This window comes from Pyxicephalus adspersus, chromosome 2, assembly GCF_032062135.1.
Source record: "Pyxicephalus adspersus chromosome 2, UCB_Pads_2.0, whole genome shotgun sequence".
Classification (NCBI taxonomy): domain Eukaryota; kingdom Metazoa; phylum Chordata; class Amphibia; order Anura; family Pyxicephalidae; genus Pyxicephalus; species Pyxicephalus adspersus.
This window is the reverse complement of record NC_092859.1, coordinates 85,681,861-85,696,434: the sequence shown is the minus strand read 5'-3', so window position 1 is coordinate 85,696,434 and position 14,574 is coordinate 85,681,861. Positions and strand designations below refer to the sequence as shown.

Below are 14,574 nucleotides of genomic sequence, written 5' to 3'. Positions count from 1 at the left end.
TGACAATTCTTTAACTCTGTTTACTTCCAAGAGATTTTCCCCCATTTCCTGCTGCATCCCCAGGACAAACGAGAGAAGGGAAATCTCCCCAACAAGTATACCATCATAGGGGTTTTAAGCCCCTAAAGTCCCTAAGTTTCCTGCCCTGTCTAAAACTAAAACATAAAGTGTTGGCTTTAAATACATTTTAATGTACCTAATAAGACAGATTCATCTTCTATTTTTTGCATTATACCCTCTTGGAATGTAAAAAGACGGTAAGCTTCCAGTTTTGTACGAGATAGAGAAATAGATTCACATAAAGATATAGGATTAAGTAGCAAAAATACATTTCACACTCCCTGCTTTGCTTCATAATCCCTTTGGGGTATTTCCTGATAAATTGGTATGCTACAGTAAATGACTCTACGTATTTCAACCCCTACAGGGTTAGCAGGTCAGAATGTTTTCTACCACTGTCTTTAGCATTTGACATTTCCAGAAGTGTTAAATACCCCCTGCTGCATGCTGTGGTTTCCACCACCATTCTTGTAGAATGCACACACACACACGCGAGTATCTCTACAATAAACTTCCTGTATCTCCTACATAAAAGTCATCCTTTCTACACTCCTTTGGAAAGTCCACTAATGGGGTGCAAGAAAAATATAATAATCTACAAGTTCCATTATAATATTCTTTGAATTCCCCATTTTTATACCTGTGTGACGTTGGAACTTCAGCCCATCTTTGTTTCTCCTTAGCCTGTTAATTTGCTGTGGAGCTGTCCAGGATATAGGACAGCAAATTCCAGTTATGCTCAAATTACCTCTAGTGTTCCTGTAAGAGATAAAATATAAATTATCCTTGGCAAATATGCTTTTATGGTCTATCTACCATACATGAAAAATATCTGCAGAAATGCAGCTGTGACTTGCAAGTTAGCTGACAAAATTAATATTTGTATTCCCTTTTTTAGACTTTTAATGGAATTTTTTTGTATAACATGAAAATTCACGTACCTTTTTCTGTAAAAAAGACACTAGATTGAAATATTAGCAATTTTAGTATTTTTATAGCATAGCATTTTTGAATTATGTTCAATTAAATCCTGTTTTTTTAAAATAATAGCTAAAATTCTATTTTTTGGGATTTATATTGCAGCAGGAGACACTGACATATTGAAGTATAGATATAAAAGCTTGATGTATATAATCATATACAAAACATTCAAAAACCTTTAATGCTTTCCCTTTAAAACTGATAGGAAATTAAAAAAAAGCCAATGAATTGCAGTTATGCAGATGGATTATGATCACATTTGTCTATAGAAGATCTTTCATACAGCTGAACTTTCCACAGCTTTCTTCAACAGAACATTTAATGTGCATGGTGCATGCAATGTCTATAGGTAGGTCTGATGTCTCTGTAGTTTTACCCTTGTATTACCATTGTCATTCTTCTGTGCAGGTAGATTGCACTAAGCAAGAAACATCTAAGCTTGACATACCAGGTCTTCAAAGGATACACCATTTTTATTTGTATTATCTATTAGACTGTTGTATGAATTAGCAGTGCTACCTTTTATGTTACATTTTAATTGCTTCATCACTGCAATGCATTTGTCTCTAACAACAGTCCGGGATTTAGCCATAAAAACAAATTCTTTTTAAGGCTCAAGTACTTTGATCACCCACTCCAACGTTTGCAGTATTATCACACTTCATAAACCTCTAAATAGATAAAAATGTGCATGATAATGCAAATAGTTGTCAGTGTTGAGTCTTGCTAAATAATATTTTGTGAATACTCCTGAATATATTACAATACAGTTACTATGTAACAATATTTTGATGTATTGAAAACCATTACCTGATTGGCTCAGTGGAAAAATGAAATTGCCGTTTATTATATTGTTCTTTTACACCTTTGATCAATTTTTTGTGGAATTCAGATTCCATGACAATTCTTGAACTTTGAGCGCTATGTAAACTTTTATCATTTTGTTCATCACATCTCTTTTCTTTAATATGGGCAGTTGGAATCTGAAACATACAGGTTATATAAGATTGTAAAAGAATGAAAGACTGTTATGTCAATAGAGGTAGGTGTGTTTTTACTGTACAGCCTTCAAAAGAAGAATCAGAGGATACTCTGATTGTATAATTTGGCTACTCAAATATTTCTATTTTCAGATATTTAAGTAAGGTGCACTGAGATAAAAAAAAATAATTTGTATTGGTCCATTAAACAGGTTTTTTTCCCAGTTCAATAAACACAGAAAAAGGTGAGTTTACATTATTGGGTATCATAAAGGAAGATAGAAATGATTTTCTGTGATTAAAGTTGGGTTTGTATTTGGCAATGTTACAAGTTTCATTTGATGTAATAATAATGCTGAGATTATATCTATTATATAAATATAGATTATGTTGCACTGTATGTTGTTCCAGGACTTCTTACCAATGTTCTCATTGCTGTTGAAGGAGGCAGGAAAACCATTTGTTGCTCTCTCCAAGGTCTTGGGTAGCGCTGTGAAACTGCTGCATACTTGGGGTGCTTATCTTCTGTTGCACCATAACTTACATTTGTTTTCCTATGGAGAGAACAGAAGCTTTGATTCAGCTACTTATTATGGGAATATTTGAGTGGCATAATGTGTATGCAAGAGACTTGTTTGTTCCTTGAGCATTTTTGATATCTCAAAGATTACACTGTATTATATAAGTAGAACTTTCATTTGTGAGCATGATATGGGTTGCCTGCCCCATAGCCTATTGCCCATTCCTTGTTAGGATTTCATAAGCTAATTTTTGAAGAGTGGGCACTTGTCTTTGTTCTTATTTTACTTTGTTTTTTTTTATACTTGTATAGGTTAATCGTGGTGCCCCTCATATTCATAGGCACTCTGCAACACACATACACTACAGAAAAACGCAATGCAAGTATTGCAGTACCAGGCACTGTGATGGGCACTGAAAAAAAATACTGCATGCCCATTTTTTGGCCATTCCACTGCATTGGCAGAACATTAATTTGAATAAGGTGCCCTAATCCAACGATATATATATATAACCAAACGATACCAGATATTAACATGAATTTGCAACACAACTCACCAGAATGAAAAACTGTGGCTGGACCCTTTAAAGAACCAAGATGTCCATAGTTTTATATTGCATTTACTCTATAACAATAAACATTAATATCCACCTGGACAGTGCTTAGATACAGAATTATTGCCAAAAAAACAATACCAGTGCCATATATATATATATATATATATATTTTGCGTGTAACCTTTTATGATTCAGTGTAAAGCATTACATATATTTTCACAAGACAAGTGAAGGAATGTATATTGTCTCTTGACCCATAAATTTGCTGTAAGAATATTAATATGTTGATAATGCAAAAGTAAGGTTTCAGGCACTACCTAACTGGTATAAATTACCAGCCTCACTTAAGAAAAAGCTTCATCAGTATAATTTGTAGAATTGATTGCAATTAATTAATTTGGATAGTAATCTGGCTCATACAAGACTTTGTTATCTACAGTATTTCCATGGCTGATCAATTCCATTAACTAGTCAATCCATTAGGTGATGCAGCAGATTTTCTTTGATAGTCATTTCTCTTAAAGCAAAAGCATTATTTGCAGTAAAGACATTTTAGGAAAATAGAAATAGTGTAATATTTTCTATAATACTGTATAACTAGTTGCTGTCTTGTTACAGCTTTGACCAGTAGGACATGCAAGGAAGACCTACTCCCAAATGTCCTGCCTATATGACCCTCTTGAGAACAGATTTTTTCTGTACTGATGCATAAATTCTACTAGATCATAGAAGACACTGTCTTATTAATTAAACACAACGGTGAGTTTGTAAGGAGATAACTTTCATACTTGTACTGTGTATTTTGTTAGGATGATGAAACTAAAATCTCTCAATAATGACAGCAAAATAGTATATTGTCATTACATTTCTTATTCATAGTTTTTTTTTTTTGTTTTTTTTTTAATTGTTGGTTGTTGAATTGATATATTACAATTACAGATGGTTGCAGTCTACATATTTAAGTCACACTTAAGAGAGCAGCAGAGCACACATTGAAATGTGATTCAGGCCAGGCATACCCTCTGAAATCCTCACTACCTAACACACTATGGTAAAGTTTAAAAAGAAACATTTCCATAGTGTATACCAATGATATGAAAGATAAACTGGAACCATTCCTTCCCAAATACATGATACAAGGGTATACTGTACCTTAATGTTGTTGGTAGATATTTAAATTGACTGTTCTGTACATTATGGCTTTGTATTTTGTTCTTGTGAATGTTAACATTCTTTACAATGAAAAAATCAACAAGACCTGAGAATGTCATAGTTTTGTCCATGCTGTTCCCAGTCCCATTGATTGCAGGTAGATGGAGATTGGATAGAGGCATCATGCCGAAGTACTATTTCTGAAATAAAGATTTTGATTGTATGTATATAAGACATTCAACATAGGAGTATAAAAAAAGCAAAATATAAATATGATTGTCACCTTCCTACGTACTTTTCATTAAACAAATATTGACTAGGGTTGATCTGCAGTGCTGCAAATTTAGGTACACCGTCTGCAGAGGCAGATCCTTCCAGAAATAGCAAGCTAGCATATGCCTTAATATCCATATGATGTGCAAATAGGATTATTTAGACATCATAGGCATCCACAGATTCCAGGGCAGACAAGGCATAGTTTATTAGCTATTGCTAAAGTATATTTATCCGAAGTTACTCATTAACTTTTAAACACATAATGCTATCTAGCAGTATGGATGCAGAAAATACAGTACAAGTAGAAAGTAATGCAAGCACTTCCATTAAAAGACCAGATACAATTTGTATTTTTATACAACTACGCTATACAAAAATAACGTATCTGAGATTGCTGTTGTGGTGTTTATGAATCATCCATAATTTTTTTTAAGGTTACATATTTTAAATGGATATTTTATATACTGTTTTTTACTATTTTACAGAAAATCTTTGTTTTTAAAAAAAAAAAAATATTAGGTGTGCATATAACCCAGGATTCCTAGGGAATTATAGGCTTTATTTATTAAGCAGGAAATCAGACATTCCCTCATGGGAATCTTTTGGGTCCACGTGTTTCAGTAATTAATTCCAACCAGGGAAAGTTTGAGGAATGTCAGATTCCCTGTTTTATAAATAGATCCCTATGAGTTTTCTAACACACTTTAAAGCAATCCTGTACTAGGGAAAGAATGTTGATTACTCCTTTAACAAATGCTATTTCCAATTAATTAAAAGTTATGAGTAATGCACAAAGGTAACCTTAAATCACTTCCTCCAACTATAACAGGAATAAACATACAGTACCTTAGATAAAGTCAGTTCAAATATCATACTGCAGCTTGTGTAAACCCAGCTCTTTCTCCGGAGTCCCCCATAAATGTATGCTTAGTATTCTATCACCTTCTGATGCTGGATTATTGAAACATTAACTACCCCCCACAGTTACTAGTCAACAAGAAGCATAGGTATCCTTGGAGACCTCTAAGATACACTGTGCTTTACTAAACTTTTATAGCATCAACACTTAGTTGGTGGTTATGATATATGCATGAAAAATGCTCATCTTCTGCCTCAATCACAATAATAATGAATTTGGTAATGAACAGGTTAATGATAGGTTGAGGTTAATGAACAGATAATACACTTAAGGAGAAACTAAAGCATATTCTTAGCAAGTGTACATTTTTAGCTATTTTTAGGTTAATATGAGTTTAAGTGCTTTCTGATTAATAATTGGCTTACTATATTATAATTTAAATATGTATATATTAAAGGGAATTGTAAAGGAAGCACACTGAAAACAAGTTTGGAGGTAGAAGATATTTTGCAATATTGTGTTTCCCTGCTAAAAGTGGGTCTGTTCTTTTCAGATGGCGCTAGCTGTTTAAATCAGTCCAAGCTATACTGTCTTTCAGAGAGAGACTTTGTATGGTTCCCTTGTAAGTACAAGTACAAGAAAAAAAAAGAAAAGGGACTTTTAGGGAATCATGTTCAACTACATATAAAGATAAAACACAAATTTTATAATACAAAACAATAAATACATTAAAACATTCAAATCATGAGTAATACCGTGAAATGATCTCAATTATTGCTCGACGCGTATCATAGACATAGTCCACTTCTTCAGGAATTAATTGAGATAAGTATCCAATTGATAACATAAGAACTACAATCCCCAAAAGACAGCTCGCCAGGATCCCAATAAGTCAGGGCAGTGGAAAGTCAGCAATTCATTTTATCTAGGAATCTCCTATTAATTAGAATGATCCTTATGAGCCCCTTGTTTGATTACATGTGTCATCTATTCTTTCAAAGCCAAACAATGTCTGCTATTTTCATTCTATCTAGGAATCTCCCATTAATTAGAATGATCCTTATGAGCTCCTTGTTTGATTACATGTGGCATCTATTCTTTCAAAGCCAAACAATGTCTGCTATTTTCAAGTGTTAGAAAAGATGTTCACCAGCTGACTGGAGCCCTTCATGTGTAGTCATAAGATATCCTTGGCCAGGAAAGCTTTGTTAGTACAAGGTATTATTCTGTGGAGCTGGACGCAAAGTCAGTTCCATAGTAGAAGTGACAAACTGTGTGGACTAGAAATTATGTTTTTGGGGTTTTTTTTGTGGAAAATTTTATGCTGGTATTACTGCTTATGTTTTATTCAATTACATTGTTATAAAACTTGTTTATTTATTTATAATAAAGTAGGGTGAAACTGGGACCCTTTACATAAGCTGGGCATTGAGGATTTTATAAAATCATATAGTCCAATGACATGTTTATGTACATCGTATTGCACTAATGCAGGCAGACCAGACTCATTTAGCCGTATTGCTAGCACAGCATAACGGACTGTAGTGTGTAACCACTAGGGCAGTGCACTGTAGCTCAGGTGGATTGTACACATGTGTCAGGATGCCATTCATACAGAATAGCACTGCAGCACACAAACCATGTCATAATGTGATTTGGTGGACTGACACTTTTGTAAGTCACTTAACTTACTGCATTTTGAGAATACATTTTAATTCCAGCATTAGTTTGATTTTTTGCTGCGTATTTCTAAAAGCTTTACATTTAAATAGGTTACAAATGTGTATGTTAGACAAACTAATATAAGCTGTACATGTGATTGCAGCCGAATATGTCAACTAAATTAGCAATCAAATAATAAAACTGTAACATTCTTAGTTCCAAACTGCAAGAGAAAATATAATAAAGAGATATGTTTAATATACATTTTACAAGGGGTTACCAATCTATATCTCCACACTTTATAAAGTACTAGCTGAGTATCCAGGTATTTCTTTATTGCAATCTTATACAGGAAAAGGAATCAAATAAAGCTATGGTGTTAAATCAAAGAAATGTTTTTTTACAGGTTTTTAAAGTATAGGTACAATATACAATTAAATTAACCTAAACTAATGGCATATGTTTCAATGCTGTTTTAAAAGTTTTAATAACATTGTGCTCATGAAACATCCTTTGTAACTTGAAGACAATCTGAAATTTTGTTCCTGAGATGTAGATGCACCTCTGGTCAGTTTCTATTAGTTCGTTATCAAAAAAATATAGTTGTAGATATTTTGGTGGCTGATCTGACAGTGGAAGTAACAATCCCGCTTTATTGTCTTTGCACCATGAATGTGGCTGGAAATCCAGGCTGGTGAACAACTGATGTGGCGCCGAATGATGTCATTTGGAAACATGAGTTGTATTTTCTGATGTTACTAGGTAAATGCTTTGGCTATTTGAGGTATTTGCTGATGTGTAATTCCAAAGTTCTTGTGGTGGTGTTTCCAGTTGGCAGAGTTTGACTTTCCCTTTTTTTGCAGTAAATACTAGGAGAGATTTAAACTTCTTGGCTTGACAGTAACTATTTCCATTTTTCCGATGGTAACACTTGCATGCTGCGTGTAGTCTTTATGTGGATCATAGTGGAATCCTTCCAAAGCTAAGCTAAAATGTTGTGCAGTCCGTGATTGTCTGGCTCTTTCTCCCATTTTGTGTATTAGGGTCTCACGCTGTTGTATTGTATCTGAAGCTCTAGATGTAGTAGCTCTAGCTCTCTTATCCTGTAGTCGGGCCTCATGCTGTTGTACTGTCTCTTAAGCTCTAGATGTAGTAGCTCTTTTTCTCATTTCATCCATGTATCTTCAAGGTAATCATTCTTGTACATTCGTGGGGAGACATGCTCTCTCATAGAGTTTCTCCTTACTCAACATTCATGTAACCACCTAACCAATAGTTCAGTGGTTCCTTATATACCATTACAGGGACTTGAGGTCCCTCACCAATACCTTCATTAATTCGCTCTCACTCTTCCTTACCTCTTCTGATCAATATTAGTTGTACACTATTTATCTCATACATTATTACTCCCCTAATAAAGCCCAGATAGGGCCAAACGCATTGGGAGTGAGTGTATCGACTACCACTCTTTATGAGTTTGTGTACAATTTTTTTATAATTGATTTTTATGAAATAGGTGCATATATATCACATGTGTATTTTTAGAACGATAACATGTTTTCAATAAAATATATACCTTTTATGAAATTGAACACGGTGCCTCAAAAAGAGCCTCTTTTCTTTTCTCTTTTGTTTGTAGTAATTTGGCTTTGGCCTAGGCTACTTTGTCTTTTAAGAGACTGTACTCCAATATTCCTAGTGATCACATACACACATCTACCGGTATAATTATATATATTTATATATATATATATATATATATATATTTACAAATATATATATATATATATATTTATTTATATATAAACACATACATACAAACATACATCCAAATATAGCTCTGACATATAGCACAGCACTGTACAAAGATCAGCGGTGCACTCACATGAGTCTCACTCATATGTTTAGCAAGTTTGGTTGAAATGTGTCGATGCGTTTCCGAGTGATGGTGGAACATAGCAAATTTGTTTGAAATGTCTTAATGCATTTCCTAGTGATGACAAAAGATGACTGGTGCACTCACATGAGTCTCAGTCATATGTATGACAGGTTTGACTGAAATGTCTGTTACCTTTAATGTATTTTCGAGTGATGGTGGAACATACACACATACATCCAGTTTTATATATAAAAATATATATATATATAAAAAAATATATATATATAAAAAAATATATATATATATAAAAAATATATATATATATATATATATATATATATACACACTTAAAGTTGTTTGGTTTGGTCAGAAGTAAGGGTAGCATTAACAATGCATTTTAAAACAATAATTCTTGTATGTATAGTTTGTAATTATACATGTGCATGGGGGCAGCAAAATTTTCTTACAAGCTTCATGTTAGTTCTACAGACTGGTTGAATAACTCCTTCTCGCAATGCAAATGGATGAGTCAGCTGACTCTTTTAAAGCAATGTAATCCATATGGGGTATATCTCAAGTTTTTAGGCAAATGTAGACAGGTTTCACAGACTTCCTACATATAGTAAATCTACATACATTTACATTTAATTTAAATTACGGTAAATACAATAAATTCAAACATATGTTCAATGAACACACTATACTTTACCTTCCAAACTACTTTGCCACCCATATTGTGTGTACAGAGACTGTTCAAAGAATAGTCAAATAAAGTAGTCTTTCACTAAACAAAGCAATAGCTTGACTAACTTCAAAGACTTCTTTGTGCTAACAATAATGGAAGATTGAGATTACAGTGTTAATCATAGTCATCATGGTGGTACTGTCAGCCTTTGAAAAGATATCCAAATCCTGTGTGCTTTCAGGAATGAGACAGAACAAACTGAATAGTGATATATGAAAATACTAATCATAACCTAAGCAGAATCAGACACATTCTAATTGTATTCATAGAGACACTGATCACAAGAAATGAAATGTGTCTAACATGGGTGAAGCCAGCTATCGTGTTGGATAGCAAATCTTTTTATTTGCTCAAAATAACATTTTAATGCTCTCTAGTGTATGCAAGTACTAATATAGTATTAACGTTCTGAATATTCTTGATAATGTTATGTTGGAGGAAGAAAAGTACTAGAGTTTACCTGGTTAAACATCTCTCTTTGCATAACACTTGGAAACATTTAATATCATTTCAAGGAGAAATTATAATAGTTTGAGACTATATATTCTTGTTATTGATGACCACAAGCCACAAAGCATTCACATCTGTACTGTGGTGTGGTATTGCACACGTACCTGTGTATCAGGGAGGCATTTAGAATGTGAGTTGCGAATATAGTTTAAAACTTTTTTTTAATAATTTATAAATGTACAAATGTACTCTATTTCTTAGCCTTGATTAAAAATTGCAGATTTTCCCTACTGCTAACATGCGGACAACAATGGTGTACCAAGAATGAATGTGAATGACAGGCACTGTGACTTGGTGAAGGATTTTAAAAGCAACATTGAAGGACCACCAAACTGTCCTAAAGGATAGCAGGCTTCCTTCCAGCCCCATGATCCTTCAAGTTGCTTCCTCCATACTGCCAGCAGCTACATTACCTATTTTCAGCCCTGTCTTCCCTCACCTTACAGAGAAACCTTCATCTCTCTGTTGGCTCAAACAGGGATTGGGACTGGAAAGAATGGGTCTCAGTGCCATTTTTTGTATACATTGACGAATTTGATATAAATCAAGATATCAGAATGTGGTACTGTAGATTAAATAGAAGATACTGGAGCTTGATTATTACGGCTCGTGTCATTACTCTCTATTCCCTGCTATGTGTGTCTTGTCATGGATTTTTGATGTGGCTGCATGTTCACCTCGCCTGTTAAACAGAATCTGAATATAAATAACATACTCACCTTGTCCTAAAATATTTCTGAGAAAGCAAAATAAAACATCTGTGAAATGCCTAAAGTTAAAACAATAGAATCAGAATTTTCCATGATTAAAACAAGAAACACCTTTTATATATCTGACATTTGTAATAAGATGAAGATTGTATTATTTTAATAACACGTTATTGTTTTATACTTAGTGAATTCATGTAAAGCACAGAAGGACCTTTTATGCCTGAAAAGTCCCATTCCTTTATTGTATATGTAAAACAATGTCTGTGATTGAGACCTATAGTTCCTCTGGATAATTTATTTTTTACATTTCAGCGATTCATCTTTATCCAATGTGTTTTAGTGTATTGCCTGGAACTTATACAGACTAGTGACCTGAACTAGGTTTATACCTATGTTCAGTTTATACCTTGTTTGATGTGCTCAGGGCCATTTGCCACCACCACTGTTGAACTGGACTCACATCATCCTCCCCATATGGATGGGTATCAGGCTCCTATCTAGCTCATGTCTCTCTGGAGGAAGTTTAGAAGCCAGAGTATAGAGTATTCCAACAGCTAGAGAGCCCAGCTAGAGGTTCCTGCTAATTCTTTAGGAGCCACATTTCAAAAAAATCAAAAAAGGCGGACAGACAGGGCCCTTCTTGTTGGATAACCCAACCTCCACTCTTTTTACCCCGTCCCATACTAGTAAAAATTTCCAGCAGGCTTTAAAGACAGTGAAGCGGTATAATTATGTTAAGGAAAAAGACACTGCCAGTTATTTATCAGATTTGTGTTTTTGTGGTATGGACACAAAAATATATTTAAAAGTTGGCTTTTTAATGCAAAATGCTTTGTAAATACTCACCATACGGGGATCTTTTAGAGCAATTTGTATGACATAAGAAAAAAGCATAACAAATACATTTGACCCATAGTTTCATGCGCTGCCTCATACATGTGTATGGAAAGTTTTAAAATCAAGACGTTAAATGACATACCATACCATACCATACTGTTCATGCACACAGCAAAAATAGACTATACTATCTAAACATAAAACTATGGCCACTGGACTGACGTTACCTCCCTCTCAGTAAGAATTCTGTCATTCTCTCAGTGATCATAACTCCTTCACATTCTGTAGGCGAGTTCTACACTACTACCTATTAAACCTATTAAAAGTTTGATCGAATGTCTCATTACATTCAAAATACACAAAACTACATTGGCATCTATTTTTAGAAATATTAAATGAAAATAAAAATAAAAAACTCTCAAAAAGTTGTTTTAAGGGATAGCAGCAGTAAAGCTGTTTACCACCGGATTCAAATAAAACTTGGAACCTAGTTTTAAAATAGATAAGAATATTACAGCTCTATGTCATGCATGAAAAATGAAAGCATGGTCTTCTTTAAAAATAAAAAATATGTAAAATTTCATATTTAGCTAAATATGGCCCTTATAAATATGGCTCCTGGCCTTTACTGTGTGTACTAAACAAATACAGATTCTCTATAATAATACTTTCACTGAGTAAAGTTAAACATTTATGACAGTAAACTATTTACTAATTAGTCCTAATTTTGTCTCAAACTATTTACCTCCATGAAGCAAACAGAATTGCTCTGTAAAGTTCATTAGTTTTTTTTTTGTTCTGAGGAACAACTGAACACAAAAAACAGATACACCTTTAATAGAGGGAGAATTATTACATTTCTTACAGGCTTTTATTTTACAGAATCAACCTTAAAATTTGGTATGATAAACTAGCAGTTGACCAAAGTTAAAAAATAGTAGCAAGACCAAAACATTATTCAAAATCATAATTCAAAAAAAAAAAAAAAAAAAAAAGCTGGAGCACTGACACATGGACAGACTGACTGATGCATGACAAAACTAATGCAATGCAAACCAGACTGTAAAAAATGTCCAACTCTTGCAAAAACCCTAATGCAACATGATGTTGTTATCCTCCTTTAAAAATGTATAAAAGGTACATTTTATGCAACTATTAATAAGTTTTATGCTAGAAAAAAAAACTATGATAAACTGATAATGATAAACTCTAAAGACAACAGACAAAGCTCCAGATAATGGAGCTTTTTTTATTTTTTATAAAATCCAAATCCCCAAAGTAACGGTTCTGTTACAGAAACTAACTTTAGTTACATAAAGTCCCTCCTCTAATCCAAAATCATTAAAAAAAAGACTGAAATAAGGATGCAATGCCAAAATGTACATAACTGCAGTGAGAATTATGGCTTTCTGATTGTGCCTGGGCCCTGTAGCAGCAGTGGTCTAATCTGGCTTGCTTAGTGACTAATACGTTAGTTAAGTGACCCAAAAGAACTTTCATTTAGATCCACTAACAATCTGCACTATAACCCTGAATACACATGGAGCTAGCAGGTGGATGCCTTACCCTCTTAACCTCTAGATATACCTAGGGGGTAAGTGCTAGCCTACTATTTGCTCTTGGTGATTCAAGCTAAAAACAAACTCTGGCACTAGAATCTTACCATCTGGAAAGCTAGATAACATGGAAGTGACAGAAGGATAAGTGATTGGTGACACCCACTGTTTAATAGATTCTAGCTTTCAAAACACAGGAGGAACTTTAGCTTTTCATAAATCATGCTGTCGTATTTCCCCATTTTTGACAGTGGGCCAACATACAAATACTTGAAACACCCGCAGTAGAGTGTAAACTACCATGCAAAACACAGGAGAGCCAATTTCCAATCTTTATGGACCTAAACATGTCCTATTTTGAAGAAGAAATGACAATTTGACAGATATCCAAACATACCAGTATTTAAGCGATTGATGGGTAGAGCTAAACAAACTCCTTAATCTGGGCAAGTTTTTTTTTAGGCTAGGAAAATACTGACCTACACATGTTCTCCAACTCTGTCTTTGGTCCTTAAAAACCCTTTAGGGCAGGAGTGTCAAACTCAAATACACAGCGGACCAAAATTAAAAACTAAGACAAAGTTATGGGCCAACCTTGAAATTTATTGAAAAAAAAAACAATTGAGGAAATTTTTCCTTCATTAGATTTAAAACCTTTTCATATGGAAACAAAGGGGTTTTGCGTCACATTCAATCTGGAACAAGCCTATAAGAAGGAAAAAGAGGCATAAGAATTTTTTTAAAATGTTATTTGAGAAAAAAATCTTATGCCTCTTTCTCTATTTGTAGCCTTCTGCGTTGGATTTCAATGGTAACCATTTTGCACAGGCTAACAATACCAAAATTCGTCTATGAAAATCCAACCATTCAAGTCCATGCCTTGGAGTAGCAAGGAAAAGTACAGCTGAGGGGGAGTGCTGGAGATGCCAGACGCGGCCAATGCAGAGCTAAATCTTATGAGTGGCCCGCCGCTGAAACTCCCTATTTATTAAAAATAGCGCTGCTACTAAAATTCCCGGCATTATTTGCGTCTATAAAACAGTCCACACATAGGCAGAGAGCCTGCTGGCCTATAGATGCGAATGATGCCGGGAATTGTAGTAGCGGCGCCATTTCAATGAAGAGGCGGGCCAGCTGCAGTTCCTATTTAGGATTTCTTTGGGAGAAAAAAAAAAAAAAGGACGTTGGGAGGCTAGATTTTGCCCCCGGGCCAGTTTGACACCCCTGCTTTAGGGGAACATAAAAATATTTTATTTAGCCAGAACTAAAAATACCCATATACCCTGAACA

At 34.1% G+C, this 14,574-nt stretch overlaps 1 long non-coding RNA gene across 1 annotated transcript; it reads right to left on the bottom strand.

Annotated features, from left to right (window-relative positions):
* Positions 1 to 712: 712 nt before the first annotated feature.
* Positions 713 to 2,551, bottom strand: LOC140322093 (uncharacterized). Its single transcript, XR_011919132.1, has 3 exons — positions 2,443 to 2,551; positions 1,852 to 2,024; positions 713 to 819 (listed from the first exon to the last, which is right to left on the bottom strand). It is a non-coding gene; the product is annotated as an uncharacterized lncRNA (long non-coding RNA).
* Between the last annotated feature and the right edge of the window lie 12,023 nt (positions 2,552 to 14,574).